The 19,748-nt window shown below is 36.6% G+C and overlaps 1 long non-coding RNA gene and 1 pseudogene across 1 annotated transcript in view; one reads left to right on the top strand and one right to left on the bottom strand.

Annotated features, from left to right (window-relative positions):
* The window catches only part of LOC137643603 (uncharacterized), a 343,211-nt gene that overhangs the window by 313,286 nt on the left and 10,177 nt on the right, over nucleotides 1-19,748 (top strand). The window lies entirely within an intron of this gene.
* On the bottom strand, nucleotides 3,655-18,526 carry LOC137643744 (uncharacterized; annotated as a pseudogene).

The raw sequence follows: 19,748 nt of genomic DNA, 5'->3' as shown, positions 1-19,748 counted from the left end.
AACCTTTCTCCTACGGAGCCCATGGGCTAAGCCAAGGGCGAGGCGGTCCCCTCCTTCTTAGGGGATTGTCGCGACCCGATTTGGGTAGGCCGTGACCCAGATTCTTTGTTGGATATAAAATGAGATAGTTGGCGGTAAATATGAAAGTACAGAGAATGGGGAGGCAACAGACAAACACCAAGAAAATGAACAAAGTTTAATAACAATAAATTGATACCTTAAGACTAAGACCTTAAAACTAATATAACCTTGTACCAAGTCATCTCAAAGACTTAAATGAATATACATGAAAATGTACAAGGAAATACTTAAACCTACTGGAACAAACTTAATTCAGTGCAAAAATAAATACCAAAAACTTAATCACTAAGCATAAAGAATGAATGCAAAAACTTATAACACTAAACATCAAGATTATGAGCTCAACTAGAGCGGGCCCCAAAGACTATACCTTAATTCTAACAAGAAACAATCATAAACATGAATGGGATAATGAATAACCCTTAATCCTTCCTACCTAACTAAATAATCAATACACACAAAACATATACAAAATTAGCAAAATTTCCCCTGAAAGAGAACCACAACAAGATACATCTACTTATTAATATATAAATATATATATATATATATATATATATATATATATATATATATATATATATATATATATATATCAAACCTTACGCCTCGCCTTTAACGGCAGAAACCAACACAACTCGTCTCTGAGCAAGTATAAAAGCGCAGTAGGTCAGCCACAATCAACTTAAGATGTCTACGAGGGCAATGTCCCTCTCCAGTGAAATTAATTCTCTCAAACAAAGAAACTCGAGGTTGCACGTAAAAGGGGAAAACCTCTTACCTATGGGATGGCTCCCTACTTGGCTCCTCACGGGCTATTCAACCCCCGACGTGTAATGCAGCACAAAGATCCTTGATCTTGGCGAGGTACGGCAAGGTACAACGGATGCAAATCCTACAGAGTTGAGGTCCTACGTCAGCCCCACCTCTACGTGCGCTCCTTGCACGAGAGGGGATACAAAAAGCAAAGAGGAGTCGCACATGACTTACGTGCTTGCCAGCAAACGTGTACGTGCCGACGTCAAGAAGAAAAGCAGTCGCGAGTGACACTTTCCTCACTCGCTAAATCCTCAAAGAAGTCAAACTTGAATTTCGATAATATGGATCGCTGCAGCGTAAGTCTCGTAGGGGAGAAAATATTGCCCGAACTAGCGTCCTGAACACTCGGCAATCCCACCAAAAACTAAGTCGCTGACACCCTTAGATCGATCCAACCAAAAGTAAACAAAACAAAAGTTAATAACAGTTGTTCAATAGTTAACAACTACTAAAGGGGGGGGGGTGCCGTGCTTTGCAAACTCTAGGTACCATTTTCTGTTATCTTATTGTCTTCATATTATCTGTCATTCTCATTATATATATTCTGCTCATGTCCATTTCTTTTTCTTACATGTTAGAATATCCTCTACTTTAATTTGCTCTCGTATCCATGTTGATCTCTTTCTGTCTCTTAAGAGTTGTTCCCATCATTATTCTTCCCATAACTCTTATGTTCTAAGGCTTTAGTAAGGCTTCAAGTTTCAGATGCCAAGTTAAGACTGGTTGGACCACCTGATTAAATACTTTCATTTTAGAGAAAGTAGCATTTTACATTAAAAAATTTAATTTTGTTTACTAATAGCTCTCCCATCCCATGTCTATTCTTCTTTTAATTTCGGTCTCATGTTCAAGGGAAACACATACTGTCACTTCTAGGTACGTATATATTCAACAATATCTAGAGGTTCGTCCATAACCCTTATTTGTTGTCAGTCAGCAGTTTCATGATCTTAGTTTTACTCATATTCGTTTTCAGTCCTATATTTCTGCTTTCTGGATTAAAATAATATATCTGTTGCAATTCCTCCCATGATAGACTAAACCTAACTGCCATATGCAAATCCTAAGTTGTTAAGGTATTCAGATTTTCCCAATCTGTATTTTTTAGAACTTCTCTTGGCATGCCATGAATAATTTAGAAGAGATGGTGTCTCTCAGTGTAACTCCTTTCAAAATCGGAATTTTCTCACTATCTTTATGTAGCTTTAGGATAGCTGTTCTTCCAATATAGATGCTTCCAAGTGTTCTAACATAAGATTCGTCTATTCCTTCTACTTGAAGGGCTATCACTACTGCGGAAGTTTTGTCAGAATCAAAAGTTTTGTAGGGTTTTATGATAGTTTTACTTGATCTTGTGTATAAAAACTTTTCCTTCTATCTGTTGTGCTGATTCCAATACAAATATTAAATCATTGTTCATTTCTTCTTTATTTGTTTCCATTTCATCATGTAGCTTGGAGCACCTATTATATATTGCTAAACAAAGCTCTGTCACCTATGTTGTTTATCATCCTCATGGATTTTGTAATGCGTAGAACATTTGGAGATGCTGGAGAAGGATTGGACTGGATTGATAATAGGGAATTAGCTGACCTAGTGTATGCTGATGACACTGTCCTTTTTAGCAGAACAACACCGGTTTTGCAATGCTTGCTTACCAGAATGCATGAAATATCCCACGAGGTTGGGCTCAAGATATATGGAAGAAAGACAAAGATGATGAGAACGGAATATGTAATGGAAAATGAAATATTATTGGAAGGAGAAAGGATTAATGAGGTAGAATCTTTTAAATATTTAGAAACTATAATCTCTAATACAGGATCTTTAGAATTGGAGTTTAATGAAAGATTCAATAAAGCAAATCAGGCAATGGCTAGGTTGAGGTAAAATTTGAAAATCAAATCGCCTGAAATTACATATAAAAATCAGGCTATATATTAGTTTAGTGAGATCGGTGTTATTGTGTAGACATGAATCATGGTATGACAATGAAACAATTTCCAACAGATTTAGTAGATGTGAGAACAAAGCCTTCAGAAGAATATCGAGAGTTAAATGACAGGACAAGATTAGAAATAAAAACTATACGAGATTACTACTATGCATTTCAGACCCCGTGTTATAATGTTTTTCACAAATATCTTCTATACAAACAACGGGATCAATGTGACATTTTGGCACAGCTTCTTTGACACAGTCCGCTAATTTATGACACTACACTGCGATGCCAAGTGTGATTCATTAATGAGCTTACTCTTGGCTTTCAAGCATTAGTTGACGAGAGCCGAGTAGGCATTCGGACAATGGATCTCCGTGACGTAGGTGTGACGCGTATAACAAGCAATCTCTCTCTCTCTCTCTCTCTCTCTCTCTCTCTCTCTCTCTCTCTCTCTCTCTCATGGATACAATTCCCACCTTTATCCATATAAAAATAAGGCGCGCGTAACGAGTTTTTTTTTCGTTAAATACTCATAACATACAGCCTGGAATCTTGACCAAGAGTAGGGTTGGAAGAGGGTGCTAGAGGAGTAGTGTGATCATTTCAAGATTTATTATTAATTATTATTATTACAATTATTATTATTATTATTATAACCATTTAGTTATAAATGCTTTATAAGCAAGGGAAGTGGATGCTGTAAGTAAGGGAAGTGGATGCTTACTTAATAGTTTAATGTAGACCTTGACAGATAGCGGATATCTATGATTTGACAAATGATGCAAACATGAGTATATAGCATACATTTTATTTCACTCTCCGTCACTTTCCAAAAATAAGTCATTCTCATCATCACTGCCGAGGTTTATTATGACAGGATCCACGCTTTGTTGTATGCTGTCCGTGGACCAGCACTATTCCTCAAAGCTTATGGATCGTCTTACCGCGCCCGCCCACACCTCTGGGGTGACACACTGCCTTGCCTCGTTCAGCCTGGCCTGCAGGTACACACGGGTGAAACGGTGTGAGGTCGAGCGCACGTATCTTTTCGTGTGGCCCCACACTTGTTCAATGGCGTTAAGCTCTGGATGACCTGGTGGCAATCGGACGACCTCGTGGCCTCACATATGAACGGTGTTATCGACGACATATTGTGGTTGTGGCCGGGTTCTCTTGCATGTGAGCAGGAGCTCAGGCCTTGTCGCATGTGGTGGAAAGGGCAGCCTGTGTTGCACCAGCCAATTAATGAGATCCGCTTTCTTGGTGGCGGTGGTGGGGCAGCGACTCTCCTCCGTCAGCTGGCTGTGATATGGTGCATTATCCAACACCAGTACCGACGGGTGAGGTAGCGATGGCAGGAGCTGTGATATCAGCCAGCGAAGGAAGAGCTCCCCGTTCATCTCGCCGTGGTAGTCAACGCTGGTTGTCTTGGTGGGGAAGCAGAGGAACGTATTTTCAATGAAACCATCGACTGTTCCAGCAGCGACCACCACAAGCGCTCCCCTTCCCCGGGCGGCATTTGACGGCTGTATGTGTCGCTGGTGGCAGGCTGGGTGCTGTCCACCCATTCCTTGCTGTGGTGCATTCTGGTGGTAAACCACGTCTCGTTCACGTAAACCACTTGCAGACCGTTCTCCCGTTGTTGCTTGAGTGTCTGGAGAGCACTAATCCGCCAGCACACGACGTCCAGGGACTCCTTCCTCACATACATCTTCCGCTGTGAGGTCTTAAAGCGGAATCCCATGTTATGGAGGAGTCTCCACACCGCCGTGTCCGAGGTTCCCTTCGGGATAATGCATGACATCTTCAGCTCCTTCGTCAGGAAACCTATTGTTAGAACTTCTGTAGCGGCGAACTTCGTGTGGACTTTGCGACGAATAGCAGCGACGGTGAAACTATCGAAGACGGGTGGTGTTGTTGGAGGCGTCGCAGTTGTTGGAGGTCTGGCAGTTGTTGTGGGAGGTGTCGCAGTTGTTGTAGGAAGTGTCGCAGTTGTGGGAGGTGTCACAGTTGGCATTGATGGTGGTGTTGTGGCCTGAGGCTTGGTGCTGTGCTGTCCCTGCACCATCATCCTTACCGCCATTACGCTCATGCACACTGCATCCGCAACCCTGTCATACGGCCTGTTTGGCGATAAGTCAATTTTGTAATATTATTCTCATGGCTTTGTTGATTAGTAAAAGAAATAACAGGGCTGCAAACAAAATTCGTCATTGTTCTTGACACCTTAAAAAAAAAAGCTTTGGCGTATCTGTTCAGGAATAAAGATAATCTGTCTCCAACAATATGTATCCTTTCACCATCCACCATAGGTGAATATATATGCTTGAGGTGCTGCATGTATAACCAAATTAAAACCCTTTGTGGTATAGTAAGCATAAGCACATTATACAAGTTCACTTTTCCTTGTACAGGTGGGTATATATACTTTATGAGTATCTGCAGATATGGGACTTATCAGTCATCATACCAATGAAGGGGTTACAATAATATAGCTATAGCAACACATACCTGTTCAAACTGATCCTTAGCTGGTTGTCTGATTTCTCCATGGTATACAGGGAAAAATACCGCATGACAAAACCGTTCCTGCAGCCACGGGGGCAACAGCGTATCACGTATGCCAGGTTCTGCAGCCTTGGAGATACCGTTGTATACGTCTGAGTTTACTGGACTGCAGCCATAAGCCCATCTCACAAAAAAGAAATCTCGCTACTCCTCGAACCCCTCACCACCACCAAACTTTATACTTACGTTTGCCATCATTCACGCTCGTTAGCTCGTTATGACCCTCCACATTACCCTCCCTCGCCTTTATTTTCACGTTGTGTCACTTAAATATAAAATGACATATACAGTACCACATAACGCATATAATATATATATATATATATATATATATATATATATATATATATATATATATATATATATATATATATATATATATATATATATATATATACACTTTATGAATGGAGCATGCACCAGTGGTAGGTTTCTATGTTAGAGAGAGAGAGAGAGAGAGAGAGCTTTTTATACGCGTCACACCTATATCACGGAGATCCATTGTCCGAATGCCTACTCGGCTCTCGCCAACTTATGCTTGAAAGCCAAGAGTAAGCTCATTAATGAAACACACTTGGCATCGCAGTGTAGTGTCATAAATTAGTGGACTGTGTCAAAGAAGCTGTGACAAAATATCACACTGATCCCGTTGTTTGTATAGAATATATTTGCGAAAAACAGTATAATACGGGGTCTGAAATGCATAGTAGAGTGCCATTTGTGGATGAGGTCATGGTGAGGGGTAGATGGAGATGGTTTGGGAGATTGGTTCACCAAATATTTAACTGTGTTCGAACAGCTACAAGAAAAGTTTGAAGACCCAGGCCCACATAGCTGAGGACTATGAAGCGTAAAGCAGGAGATGGTGAATTTAGAAGCATTGAATTAAAAGCTCAAGATAGAGATGACTGGCGAAATCTAATCCAAGCCCTGTGCGTTAATATACGTAAGAAGAGATGATAATGATGGAACAAAACTCATTATATTTTTTTCTTATTACGGGGGTTTAATTTTTTTCATAATATTAGTTTTTCTCTTTCTTTCCATTCTATGGTCGCATGACTTTAATGTGTTTAACATTGTTACATCTTTAACTAAATTAACTTTTTTACTGAGAATAAAATCTATTTGGTTTTTAGTTTCTCCATTTGGTCTTCTCCGTGTCCATTTTCTATGTTCCTTATTACAAAAAAAGTGTTCATGATTTTGAGACTTTATTTCAGCAAATTTTAGAAGCATTTACATTCATGTGCAAACCGTCTTTAAACAACTAGACGCACTCGAGTACATTACACGATATGGGGATTAAAGGTCTGGTTTACTTTCCTTTCGTATATTGTAAATGACCTTTGACCTTTTTGCATGAACTGAATTTACTGTTGTGTCTGAACCATTTCTGGGTCTGATATATATTTGCGTTATTATTTTCAATGTTTTTTTTTTTTTTTTTTATCTGCTGTTCAAAAGGTTTCTCTCCCATCCATTTTATCCTTTTTTAATCTACGGCCTCGTTCCCTTCTCCATTTTGTATATTTCTTGTACAACTTAATCGCCCGTTTTTGTTTAACCATGCTTTTAAGTTCTGTAATTTGTTGGGAAATTAAAATTCAAAACATTTATTGATTTACATCAAATGGAGTGTAACAGCATGCAGCTACACCCACCAACAAAATTCAATATAGTCCAGGCAATAAGAATTGTAACCAAAAACAATTCTTTAAATAAAAGAAACAAACTAATTTATACTAAGGAAAAGGTTACACTAGATAAAAATTATATTTAACAAAGATTAAATTTGTTAAGAAATACCTAAGGCTGAGAATTGGTTGAGAGGCTAAGGTATATGTTCAGTGTTTTTGGGCGTGTGGACCATTTCAGCTGCTTTGAAAACAGTTCGCCCATATAGGTAAGTTTGTTTGCTGTGAGGGTTTTAAGGGGAAATTGCCTCTGGTGATATAATTTTTACTGCTGTCTCATAGTTGCTCTAAAGCAACAATTGATGGACACATGACGTTAATGTTTTTCCGAGCGAATTTGAACTGGCGTTTTCCATTCGCTATTTTACTGACTGCATAGATGCGATTTTTCTATTTGTACCTTTGTTCATTTGTAATTGGTGACTTTTATGATTTTATATATTGTTATCTATAGTCATTATTCTTAATTACTCCAAAAATGCTAACGATTGTATTATTTCACATGGCGACTAAGTGACTAAAATCCAAGTCTTGAGTACGTGGCGAGGCTTTGCATGATAATTTCAAGCATCACATAACAGATATTTTTTTAATCACACTTATTAGTTTTGGGTCTTGTTCCTCTTTATATGATTTTCCAAGTATCTAAAAAATCATCATAATATTTTGTTATGTAAAACAGAATTCTTAAAGGATCATTAAGAAAACTTATGCTGTAATAGTACAGTTGCCTTAACAAACTGTGTGGGCATTATTTTGTGCGTCTTCGAAAAATATATGTATGTGTATATATATATATATATATATATATATATGTGTGTGTGTGTGTGTATATATATATATATATATATATATATATATATATATATATATATATATATATATATATATATATATGATTTTGATATCGTACTATCCACCCAGCTCTAATGAAGCTATCCAGGAACTTCTGATGAAACTGTGATCTACCCACCAATGAGGAATCTTTTATCCTGCTATCCTTGATCGATACAGTGCATGCTAATATCATCTTTATAATCCAGGGAAATATTTATGGTTTGTTTAGTTCTGGAAGCGATTTGAATTCATGATTTTTTGTTGAATTTACTGGTCGTAGCACTGAGACAATTAAACTGCCGACCTACACTTTTATTTAGAATCAGTTTTAATAAGTTTTGCTCAAAAAAGGAAATTTGAAAAAAAAAATCAATTTAATAATAGTCCCAATTTGCTAATAGGATCGTTGACCACAAAAATATTTTCAGGTAGAATAATACATTTTAACAAAGTTGAATTCCGTATTTCTTTTTCAGTTGAGTTTACTTAAGTTTTTTTTTACCCATTACATTTTAATTTAGTCATGTAGTGTTCTGAAGAAATAGTGCCGTGATATACTCTTGTTCCTTTTTTTAGAAATTTCTTCTTTGTACTTTTTCTCTTCATGACTGCGTCTTTAGAGTGTGGCCATATTTTCATTTACTCTCTTGGGCAATCTAGGTTGTCAAGGATATAATTTTCATAATTTGAATTATGCTGTGCTTCATAAACTCTTAATATTTAGGGATTTTGATTGGATCAGCAGCAGCGGAGGACTTTACGTCTGTGATAATGTTTTATTTCTTCCTTGATAGTTTATTTGCAATAACTTCATGGCCCGACTATATTGGCCGCTACGTCTAGCCTAAGCCTCAGACTTTTTCTTTTAACCTAAACTTTTAATCGTGTACCTGATGGCTATTGCAAGTCACTGTAACGAGTTTACTAATGGTTGGAAAGGCCATAACCTATTAGTGCCTGGAATTAACCATTCTCTTTTTTATACTTCGTAAATCCTTATGTTTTAAATATATATATATATATATATATATATATATATATATATATATATATATATATATATATATATATATATATATATAGCAGGCTAATGTGACCGTAGGAAGTGAAATATATTGGATTGGAACTGTGAAAGACTTGTATGTTACAGGTGGAAATGTAGATACTTATTCATTGTTAGCTTTGCCCTTTTAAACAATGCAGTTTTCATATTTAATTTTTTTGCAGACTTTGACCTCTAACATTATTCCAATTCCATTATAACCTTTGACTTTTGATTGGTGCCTTCATATGATTTTGCTTTTGCAGTTCTAATTGTTACATTTATTTCAGTGATTTATTAGAGGTTTATTTTTAGCCAGTTTAACCTTTCTGTTGATATAATTGACTGATAATTTACTATCATCTCCCATCCTTTTGGATTTAGAAGTGATAATGTCATATTTTGTTATTTTGTTAACGATAGTTGAATGCAAGATATTTAGATAAAACTGAGATTATTGAATTTGTCTTGAAATATGTTCTATTATTTTCTCTGGTATTGTATTAATTGCTTTAGTGTGTGGGCGGGAAGTCATTGCTGACTGGTTTTCATTTCCTTTGGCTTTTAACTTTTAAAAACTCTATCTTTATGTTCATTATTTCCCGACTTAAGGACTAAAATTGTACCCTCGGTTTTTTGTTCGTTTGTCATTAGATCTGCTCACTAGTGTGTTTGTGATACTGACCTTATGGAACTTTTCCAACAAGGTTGAAGGGCGGTTTTGCTGGTGCAAAGGTTAAGGTGAAGGGAAATTGTCCGTTTTCCTTTCGGTCCTTTGTGTGTTGTTACAACTCCACCTATAGGCCAGTTAATAGGGTGTCGAATAAATTAAAAATAAATCAGAGAAAGCTGAAATAAGCTTTATTTTTTTCAGGATAGAATATTTAATAGTATTAATTTAGATGGTTTGGTCGCCATCTTCAAAAATCGGCGGAAGGGATAGATGTTGATGCATGAAATATCATCATCATCATCATCATCATCATCTCCTCCTACGCCTATTGACGCAAAGGGCCTCGGTTAGATTTTGCCAGTCGTCTCTGTCTTGAGCTTTTAATTCAATACTTCTCCATTCACCATCTCCTACTTCGCGCTTTTATAGTCCTAAGCCATGTAGGCCTGGGTCTTCCAATTCTTCTAGTGCCTTGTGGACCCAGTTAAACGTTTGGTGAACTAATCTCTCTTGGGGAGTGCGAAGAGCATGCCCAAACCATCTCCATCTACCCCTTTTCATGATCTCATCCACATATGGTACTCGAGTAATCTCTCTTATAGTTTCATTTCTAATCCTCTCCTACCATTTAACTCCCAATATCCTTCTGAGGTCACACTGTTTTGGTGCCAGAGCTCTGGAAATGTTCACAGCTTGTATTTCATACTCCTAGTTCCCTTATATAGTTTCAAAAATCTGCTTCCAAGGGTACCCTCCCTCCTTTATTCTGGCTTATGACAGACAGTAAATGATTACTGGCGGAATTACCACCCTTCCACCCAATCATCTACCAAAAATGTTAAGTTATTAACTGTAGTCATTACTATACTGATACTTGCTACATAATTAGAAGTATTGGTGTCCATGATAGTGATAGTTTACTCGATGTTTTATTTTATGATAAGTTATCTCGTGCTTTATAGGAGGAGGATGAAATCTAGTCGGATTATGTTTTAGAATGATTGTAAGAGAGCAGCTAGTAATTAACTATTATTCTATTCCAAGCAGCCGCATGTGTTGAAGGTAAAAAAGTCAAAATGGCATTGGTTTTATTCAGTGGTTGGGTAAAGCACTGATCTTGAATCACAAAGGAATTCCCATTCATTAGCCCTGTTTAATGAAAGAACAACGCCCCTCTCAATTCAGCAATCTTCGTAGGTTCAGCAAATGGTTCTTTAAACATGGCACCAAGATCTTGTAATTTTTCCTGCTTTTCTAACAGGCTTATGTAAGTACTTTAGTTATTATTTTATGTAAAAGGTAGTAGTATTGGCCCCACTCAATGCATGTGAGAAAGGAATGTTGTCCTTTTCAAATGTTTTACATGAAATACAGCCAAACTGTCCTACAGAGGATGCACAGGGGATCTTCTCTAATCTAAGGATTGGCTGATCTGAATTAGGGTAATTTGTAGGAGTGACACACTAACTCCATCCCATACTGTGGAAAGTGTTGAATCCATCAAGGGTGCAGATGTTTATATCGGTGTTGTGGAATACAAACTGTGTAAATAAATCAGTTTGAATGTCTCAGCCTAGGAAGTACATAATCCCAAGGTAGAGAGCACATTCAGTAAATGCTTAGAACTTCTAACTGAGATGAAGAACAAGACCTATTTGTAGAGGGGATAAGAAAGTGCTTGGTCTAGCTGCTGAAAAGATAGAGTTTGAAAGGGCTGTACACTTTTTTCTCATTTTCTTTCATTTCCTTTCTTGTTTTTAAACAATAATTTTAACAATGCAGTTGAGGGTATCTGGAATAAATTAATCCAAGTCAGTTAAGAAATTTTCTGGTGATGGATGCTGATCAGTTTCATACACCTGTGACCCTATAGCTTCAACAATTTATTATTATTATTATTATTATTACTTGTTAAGCTACAAACTTAGTTGTAAAAGCAGGATGCTATAAGTCCAGGGGCCCCAACAGGGAAAATAGTCCAGTGAGGAAAGGAGTCAAGGAAAAATAAAATATTTAAGATCAGTAACAACATTTGCAATAAATATTTCCTATATAAACTATAAAAACTTCAACAAAACAAGAGGAAGAGAAATTAGATAGAATAGTGTGCCTGAATGTTTCGTCAAGCAAGAGAACTCTAACCTAAGACAGTGGAAGACCATGTACAAAGGCTATGGCACTACCCAAGATTAGAGAACAATGGTTTGATTTTGAAATGTTCTTCTCCTAGAAGAGCTGCTTACCATGGCTAAACAGTCTCTTCTACCCTTACCAAGAGGAAAGTAGCAACTGAACAATTACAGTGCAGTAATTAACCCTTTGGTTGAAGAAGAATTGTTTCGGATCAGTATTTACAATCCGAAGCAACTCATCTTTTTCGTCATCACTTCCGTGTTTTTCATACCAAGCATCAGTCAGAATTTTGTTCCACGTGTCACGGAAACACAGCACTAATTTTCTGTTTTTCTTCACTGAAACAACAATGACTTGTCTATATCTTTCTGTTGGTTCATATGAATTCTTTTTTTTTATGATGGTAGTTCACCATCATATGCCTGAACAATCTCATTGACAGTAAATAGGCATTCCTCTCAATTCTTCTCCAGGTAGTTAAAAGAATGAATCATTGCCTCTTAAACTGGAGAACTTTGGGGACGACCATATTCCATACTATAAGATGTTTAGTAGATTTTTTTTTCATGCTGGCTGAATGGTATCTAGCGTCAGTAGCAACTAAATTGACTACATTACTTAAGTGAGTCCATACTGTTTTTACATTGTCATTTTTCATTTCACAAACTTTCACAAATAGTGATTTTAACATGATGAGTCTTTATAATATGCATAGATTCACGATCACGTTACTTTTGTTTTTATTTAGTTTTTAAAAAAACTTATATGATGCTTCCATTCCACACACACATGAAAAGACATTCATGAACTAAGTCAAAATCCGACTCTAGATTTCTCAGAAACGTAGACACTTGAAAGGTTTTTCTATTCCTGCATTTTCATGCACTTTCACACACTTCAGTTCTTCTAAATGAAAATGTTTTCCATCTTTCCACTGAATGCAATAGTGTATCAGCATCTTTATACCTTTCTCTTTAACTTCTTGAGTCTCTTCCTCAGAAAGCTGTCCATCACAAATGAAGAATTTCCCCAATGAAAATATTTTTCACATTATGAAATCACTAATAGGTTAACAGTCTCTTTTCATAGCCCAGAAATAAAAGAAAAACAACAATCGACTTGGGACCTTGAAGCATTTTTTTTCAATATTGCACACAAGAAAACTTATCATGTGTTCGGGTAATAGTGGTACAAAATAAAAAGATGCTAACATTTTTACACCTCTAGGACCAAAACCATGCACCGTATCACAAATATGAATAGAAGAGTTTTTGTAGAAAAACTTGTGCAGAATATTTCATGGATCGTTACATTTTCTGCTAAAGTGAGACCCAAGTAACATTTTTTTTCTCGCATTTTTTCAAGATGGCCAATTGTGGGGTGGTGGAGGGGTTCAAAATTGATATGATTAAGCCCTGTATTATGAAGACAGTAAAGCTTATTGCAGCTTTCCCTGTTTTTTCTTTAGTCAGCCTTATTTGCTCCTCCACTAACTGGCCTACGACCCGGTTGAAGGGTGATTTATTATTATATTACTCACTAAACTGCAACCCTCTTTGGAAAAGTGGAATGCTTTAAGCCTGTGGGTCTCAATAGGGAAAGTAGCCGAGTATGGAATAAAAACAAAATAAGATGAAATGATATATGAGAGATATAAAAGATTAAATTTAAGATATGAACATAACATGCAGTGATATGCATGAATGGAGATGGTTTGCATGTTCTAATAGAAATGTAGAACATCATACCCGTCACCTATTCACTTCAACTCTACTGGTTGAAGGGACAACAGTAAAACTTTATATGTTCATCAGCCGGTTTGTTAATGCGTTTTTTCCATTTTAGTTCGTTATAGCAACCCATTCTACACTGTAAAAATGTTCAGTTAAACTTGGTACGAAGGAATGCAGTAATGCTTTTTAGTATTTGTCGATCAGTGTGTTATTTATACTTTCTTTTCATTACAATTCATTCTACTTGCTTCAAGAGATTTCAGTATGATTTGGCAAAAGTAGATCATCATTCATACATAATATACGGTTCCAAATATCCATAATTTTTTTTTTTTTACACACCCTTCACTTTGTCCTTATTTTTAAATGTAAGGGATGACAAGAACCTTTCCAGATGACATTAAGGTTAGAGATTATGTGGCTTTTAAGATGGTCATGACCTACAAACCAATGATCATAACCTACATGCCAATGGCCATGACATACAGAGTTGAAATAGTTGCCATCTGACGTTTTCATAACAGGCAGTCTCACATTACTACCTTACTTACGGTAGTATATGCCAGGTTAAGTTGTTCCTCCACCTTAGGTTAAGTTAGGGAAGGGAATGTAAGGTTAAGACCCATCAATGTTTCTTAGCTTGATGACAGGGTGTTGTAGGTAAAGCGGGGAGGGGGAGGAAGGGACTTGAAAGAGTTGCACATGGTTTAAAATTTCATCTATGTGAGTGTTGTTGACAGAAATTTATTTCAGAATACTTTTTTATTCGTGAACACTATCATCTAAAGTGAGATTACATGAATATCAGATTTTTCTTCCGTCAACATTTTACAAATGTATGGAACATTTCTTGTAAGGTTTACGTTCTTTCATTGTTTGCTCGCATATGTCATGTCTTGAAATTTCACAAACATGCCTCTGCATATTTTATTGTCCAACCCGTCCTTTGTAAAGGTACTGAAGTTTTAAGAAAATAGCCTGTACTTTTTAAGAATGAAAAAATCCATGAAAAAACTATTATGACTTAATTTTGCAAGAGAACACTGGTTAAAGTAAAAACTACCTAATGTACTTTTTATATTTTATTTTAAATTTTGATGGACATAATGTAGCCTACTTAATATAAATCATAGTATAAAGTTACCTAATATGCTCATTATATCCATATTTAAAGTATTGAGGGACTTTATATACATGGTATTGTTCAAATTATTGCATTATGAAAATTGCTTATTGTGTTCTTATTTGAAACATTGAGGGACACCATGTGCTTAATATAGGTCAAAGTCTATAGTTCCAAAGGTAGGCTCTATGTTCTTATATGAAATGTAGTGGGACATAATGAAATTCCTCTTTACAAGTAGACAAATGGACTGAATGTAGACCAAAGTATAGAGCTATTTGATGTACTCATTATATTGTTATTTCAAATATATGAGAGACAAAATGTACTTGATATTACGTTAAAGTATAGTGCTACCTGATATTCTTAGTATATTTCTAGTTGATATATAGAAGGACATAATGTATTTGATATACTGTAGGTCAAAATATAGAGCTATGTAATGTACTTTGTACATTTTGTTTAAAATTTAGAGCAACAAAATGTACTAGACATAAATCAAAATATAGAGCTACCTGATGTACTTCCTATATTTTTGTTTCAATTGTAGAGCAGCACATTAGAGCAGCACATGTACTTGTTATAGGTCAAATTTTTAAACTAATTGATATACTTTGTATATTCTTATTTGGTGCATAAAGTAAATATCGGTTAAAATATACAGTACAGCTGCCTAATGTAATGTACTGGGTATAATCTTATTTGATATGAAATGCGGCATAATATAATTGATAGTCAGTTTCACATGTAATACCACCAGGATTTAGTGGAGTATTAGAGCTGTAATTTTGGGGGGAAACTTTATTGCATAACCAATTAAAAAAAAAAAAAAACAATGTTTCCATAGTTTCTGATATGTATATGGTCGCCATCTTGGATTTTACAAAATGGCTGCCATAAAAAAAAAGTTTTTTTTTGTCATTATCTCTGCTTTTAAATGACATACAAATATAATTTAGACGGCTAAACCCCAATTTTCAGGGCAAGGAATCTAATGGTATCAAAATGAATAAGCTAGACTCAATCATGAATTTATTTGATGGCAATATTCTGTTTTACTGAATGTTTTACAGTGATCAGACATAAAATGGTTCTTAGTGGACACTAACTTAGTAGTTAGTGTCCACTAAGAACCAACAAGTTTTATCACAAATGGGTTTGATCTTTAAGGTAACAAAGGAGTCTTTACATATCACCATCATCGATATCACCAGTTTCATACTTGTTCTGTGTGTCCACATCATTCTGACACCCATTGCCATGCTGAAAAAGATAAATGTAGGATAAGTTCTTTGGTCCGTAATTTTATCTGGGAGAACATTCTGGTATGCATTGGCAGCTAACCATCTCAATGATGGCCTTTGGAGCTGTCGTGGTTGGTTTCAGCTGGCAATCGTACTCCAGGTGGTAGTCATGCTGTCAGGGATCCAATTGAGGATCCTGCAGAACAATGTTGGCTTGTCCCCACACTCTGGCTTGGACATGGACTTTTAGGACATGTCTCAGAGCTTCAAGGGTAGGAGGTAGCTTGTTACTTTCTGCCATATGCTTACAGAAGAGATGCCATCGCTATATGGGATTGGTCTTGATTAAGGTGTCTTTGAAATAAACTGTATAGACATAGCTAGCCATTGTGGCTAACATAGTTTCAGTTACTTCTGTCTCTGTTGAAAGCATCAGCAGAGAACTAATTACATCTCTATCTGCCTTCCTGTAGACTTGCAGCCAGGTTGTTTTGCTCATACAAGAGAATCACCTAGTGTTGTTAAGTGGCAGTGAATGCATGAAGGACTGGCAAAGCCTTTGCTCTTTCTGCCCCTATGTCTTTCTATATTGACATTATCCCATAACACCATAGGCCACAGAATTGGCCATTTTCTTCAGCATGGGTCATAGTTTGCTATGACTAACATTAGAACATCTGTGTTTGGGGAGAAGGAAACCGTGTGGGCATCTGATTGTTGTCGAGGAATAGCAAGTCTTTGCTGTATCTAGTATACCATAAAAAAAAGTCAATGAATAGTATGTGTCATGTACTGTTTTACTCTTTGAGTCTTTGCAGCAAGATTGTCAAGAGTGTTGGTCAGGACAGCCAGCCTTTGTCTTGTTAAGTGAAAGGAGCCTGCTGATCAGGATGTGCTTTATGTTTGTGTCATCTCTGACCTGATACTGGATTGGTCCTCGTCATTGATTCCTTTCATCCCAGGTACCGCTCTTCAGAGAATCATCCCTATATGTGACAGTCACAAGGATGATTTCATCATAATCTCGTGTGAGGGACATCAGCCTGTTGTTTGAAGCATTCACTGAGATCTTTGACTGGCACCAGGGTTGGCCGACCTCGGCAGAAGAACCCTTCCATCTACCAGGGTTATTATGCACATTGGAGCATCTAGTGTGGTGTCCATCCCATGTTCTGGCTGGTGATCTTCCTGTAGAGTTTCTATTGTTGGCAGCTTGTTGATGAGGTGGATCAATTTCAGTTTTCCAGGCAAGGCAGTATTGTATTATCTGGGGCAGAAAGACTCTTGGTATCAGAATGAATTTGTTGTTGGACCAATCTTGGACCATCAGTCTGCCATACTAGAGAATAGCTGACATACTTTGATATTTTTGAAGACAGGACTTAAGGTGGGGCAAGGCATTAAGCCACTTTATTAGATTTAGGTATTTGATCTTCTAAGCCTTTTGTGCCAATCATTTTGAAATATAGTGTTGATATCTTCTATAGGTAGGTATGCTTGGTTCTGCATTTGGATATCAAATGCAGATTTGGATCTTTCAACGGCTTCTTTAAGAGATTGCCTATCTTTGACTATCCTTACCTGATAGAGCTGCTCATCTTAATTGCTATGACAGAAGGATCATTGTTCCTTATCCAGTGAACTTGACCAGTAGCTAATGAATGTGCATGTTAGTCTCGGGCATGTTGGATTTGGTCTTTGATAGTAGCATTTGATTAGAATTGCAATGGTAGACTGCCTGATTTCTACAGTTTATGTTTATTGTACAGCTTTGCAGTGGTCATTAGACCTCTCTTCTACCATGTCCAGCACATGCTGGTTGAAGTCTTTTTGGCAGATATTGCACGAACTCTCCCCATACAAAATCAGATTTGTGCAGTATACTGTACATTGCTTCCAATTGATAGACTCCTGGTCTTGACAAGTAGCTTCTTCAGCAGCTTGTGGTTTTTTGTCATTTTTATAGCCTGCATAAAAAAAAGCAGCATTATAATACAACCACCACCATCATATAATTAGGGTACAGTAAACTGTTCGACGTACATAATTTAAATCTACTAAAATAATCAAACCACTAGTAAACAGGTTATTGCAGTCTGTATGGCTTGAAGACCAATTTGTCTTAAAAAATTAATAAGTATTGGCAAGAACTGCTGTAAAAATGTCTCAACACATCTGCAACTATGAGCATTGGATTCTATACCCTTGAAAATGGCAATTTAGCTGTCAAACTTAAACCTCTTAAGTAATTTGTAAACTCAAATATAGACAAAAACATTTTACAGGACAACCATATGAAATTTGGTGCAACTGGACACATTGTAGTTCTGATTTCTTATAGTAAAACGTTTGCAAAACCACATAGTTTTCCTACTCTCCACAAAAATCCACCAAAAGTTAAATTTCAAACATATGATGTATGTTGAAAGTATAGCAGTATTATAGGGCTACTTGATTTTATTGTTATACTCCAATTTGAAATGTAGAGTGATATAATATCCTTTATATATATCATCATCATTATCAACTACTAGGCTTAATCTCGCAATGGGCCTCGGTTAGATTTCGCCACTCACCTCTATCTTGAGCTTTTAAATCAACACGTCTCCTTTCATCGTCTACTTCACGCTTCATAGTCCTCAACCATATAGCGCCGGGGTCTTTAAGCTCTTATAGTGCTTTGTGGAGTCCAATTAAAAGTTTGGTGAACTAATCTCTCTTGGGGTGTGTGAAGAGCATGCCCAAACCATCTCCTTCTACCCCTCATTAGGATCTCGTCCACATATGGCACTTGAGTAATCTATCTCTCCTATAGTTTCATTTCTAATCCAGCCCTGCAATTTAACTCCCAATATTCTTCAGAGGGATTTGTTCTAAAATTTACAAAATCTGTTGGATATTGTTTCATTGTCCTGCCACGACTCGTCCATACAGTAACACCGATCTCACTAAACTGATATATTGCCTGATTTTTATATGTAATTTCAGGCACTTTGATTTCCAAATTTTACCTAACCTAGCCATTGTCTGATTTGCTTTTTGCAATCTTTCATTAAACTCCAATGCAAATGACCCTGTATTACAGATCGTAATTCCAAAATATTTAAATGATTCTACCTCATTAATCCTTTCTCCTTCCAATGATATTCCATCTTCCATTGCATATTCCGTTCTCATCATCTTGACCCCAACCTCATGTGATATTTCATGCATTCTGGTAAGCATGCATTGCAAATCCTGCGGTGTTCTGCTAATAAGGACAGCGTCATCTGCATACTCTAGGTTAGTTAGTTCCTATACTAATCCAGTCCATTCCTTCTCCACCATCCTCCACTGTTCTATGCATTACAAAATCCACGAGGAGGATAAACAACATAGGTGACAATACATTCCTTTGGAGTACTCCACTGTTCAATGGAAATTCATTTGATAGGACTCCATTAACATTAACTTTGCACTTGCTATGCTCATGAACAGACTTGATAAAATTTACATATTTAAGAGGAACTCCATAATAAGGTAGGAATCTCCGTCAAATTGGCCTGTGCACACTATCAAAGGCTTTTCCATAATCCACACATGCCCTTAAAAGTGGATTTTTATATTCTACACTTTGCTGTACAACCTATCGTAAAAGGAAAATTTGTCAGTACAACTTCTACCTTTTCTAAATCCTTCTTGTTCATCTAAGTTTTTTATTGATCTTTCTCTCTAGTTTCTTTAGAATAAGCATACTATATATTTTTATGACAACTGACATATGTGGGATGCCTCTGTAATTATTGCAATCAGTCAGATCTCCCCTTTTTTGCCTTTTTCATCAACATTTTATAAAATAATCTTGCAAGTATTTTGG

The sequence above is a fragment of the Palaemon carinicauda genome, chromosome 7 (assembly GCF_036898095.1).
Source record: "Palaemon carinicauda isolate YSFRI2023 chromosome 7, ASM3689809v2, whole genome shotgun sequence".
Taxonomy (NCBI): domain Eukaryota; kingdom Metazoa; phylum Arthropoda; class Malacostraca; order Decapoda; family Palaemonidae; genus Palaemon; species Palaemon carinicauda.
The sequence above is the reverse complement of the archived record's forward strand: the minus strand, read 5'-3'. Positions and strand labels throughout refer to the sequence as shown.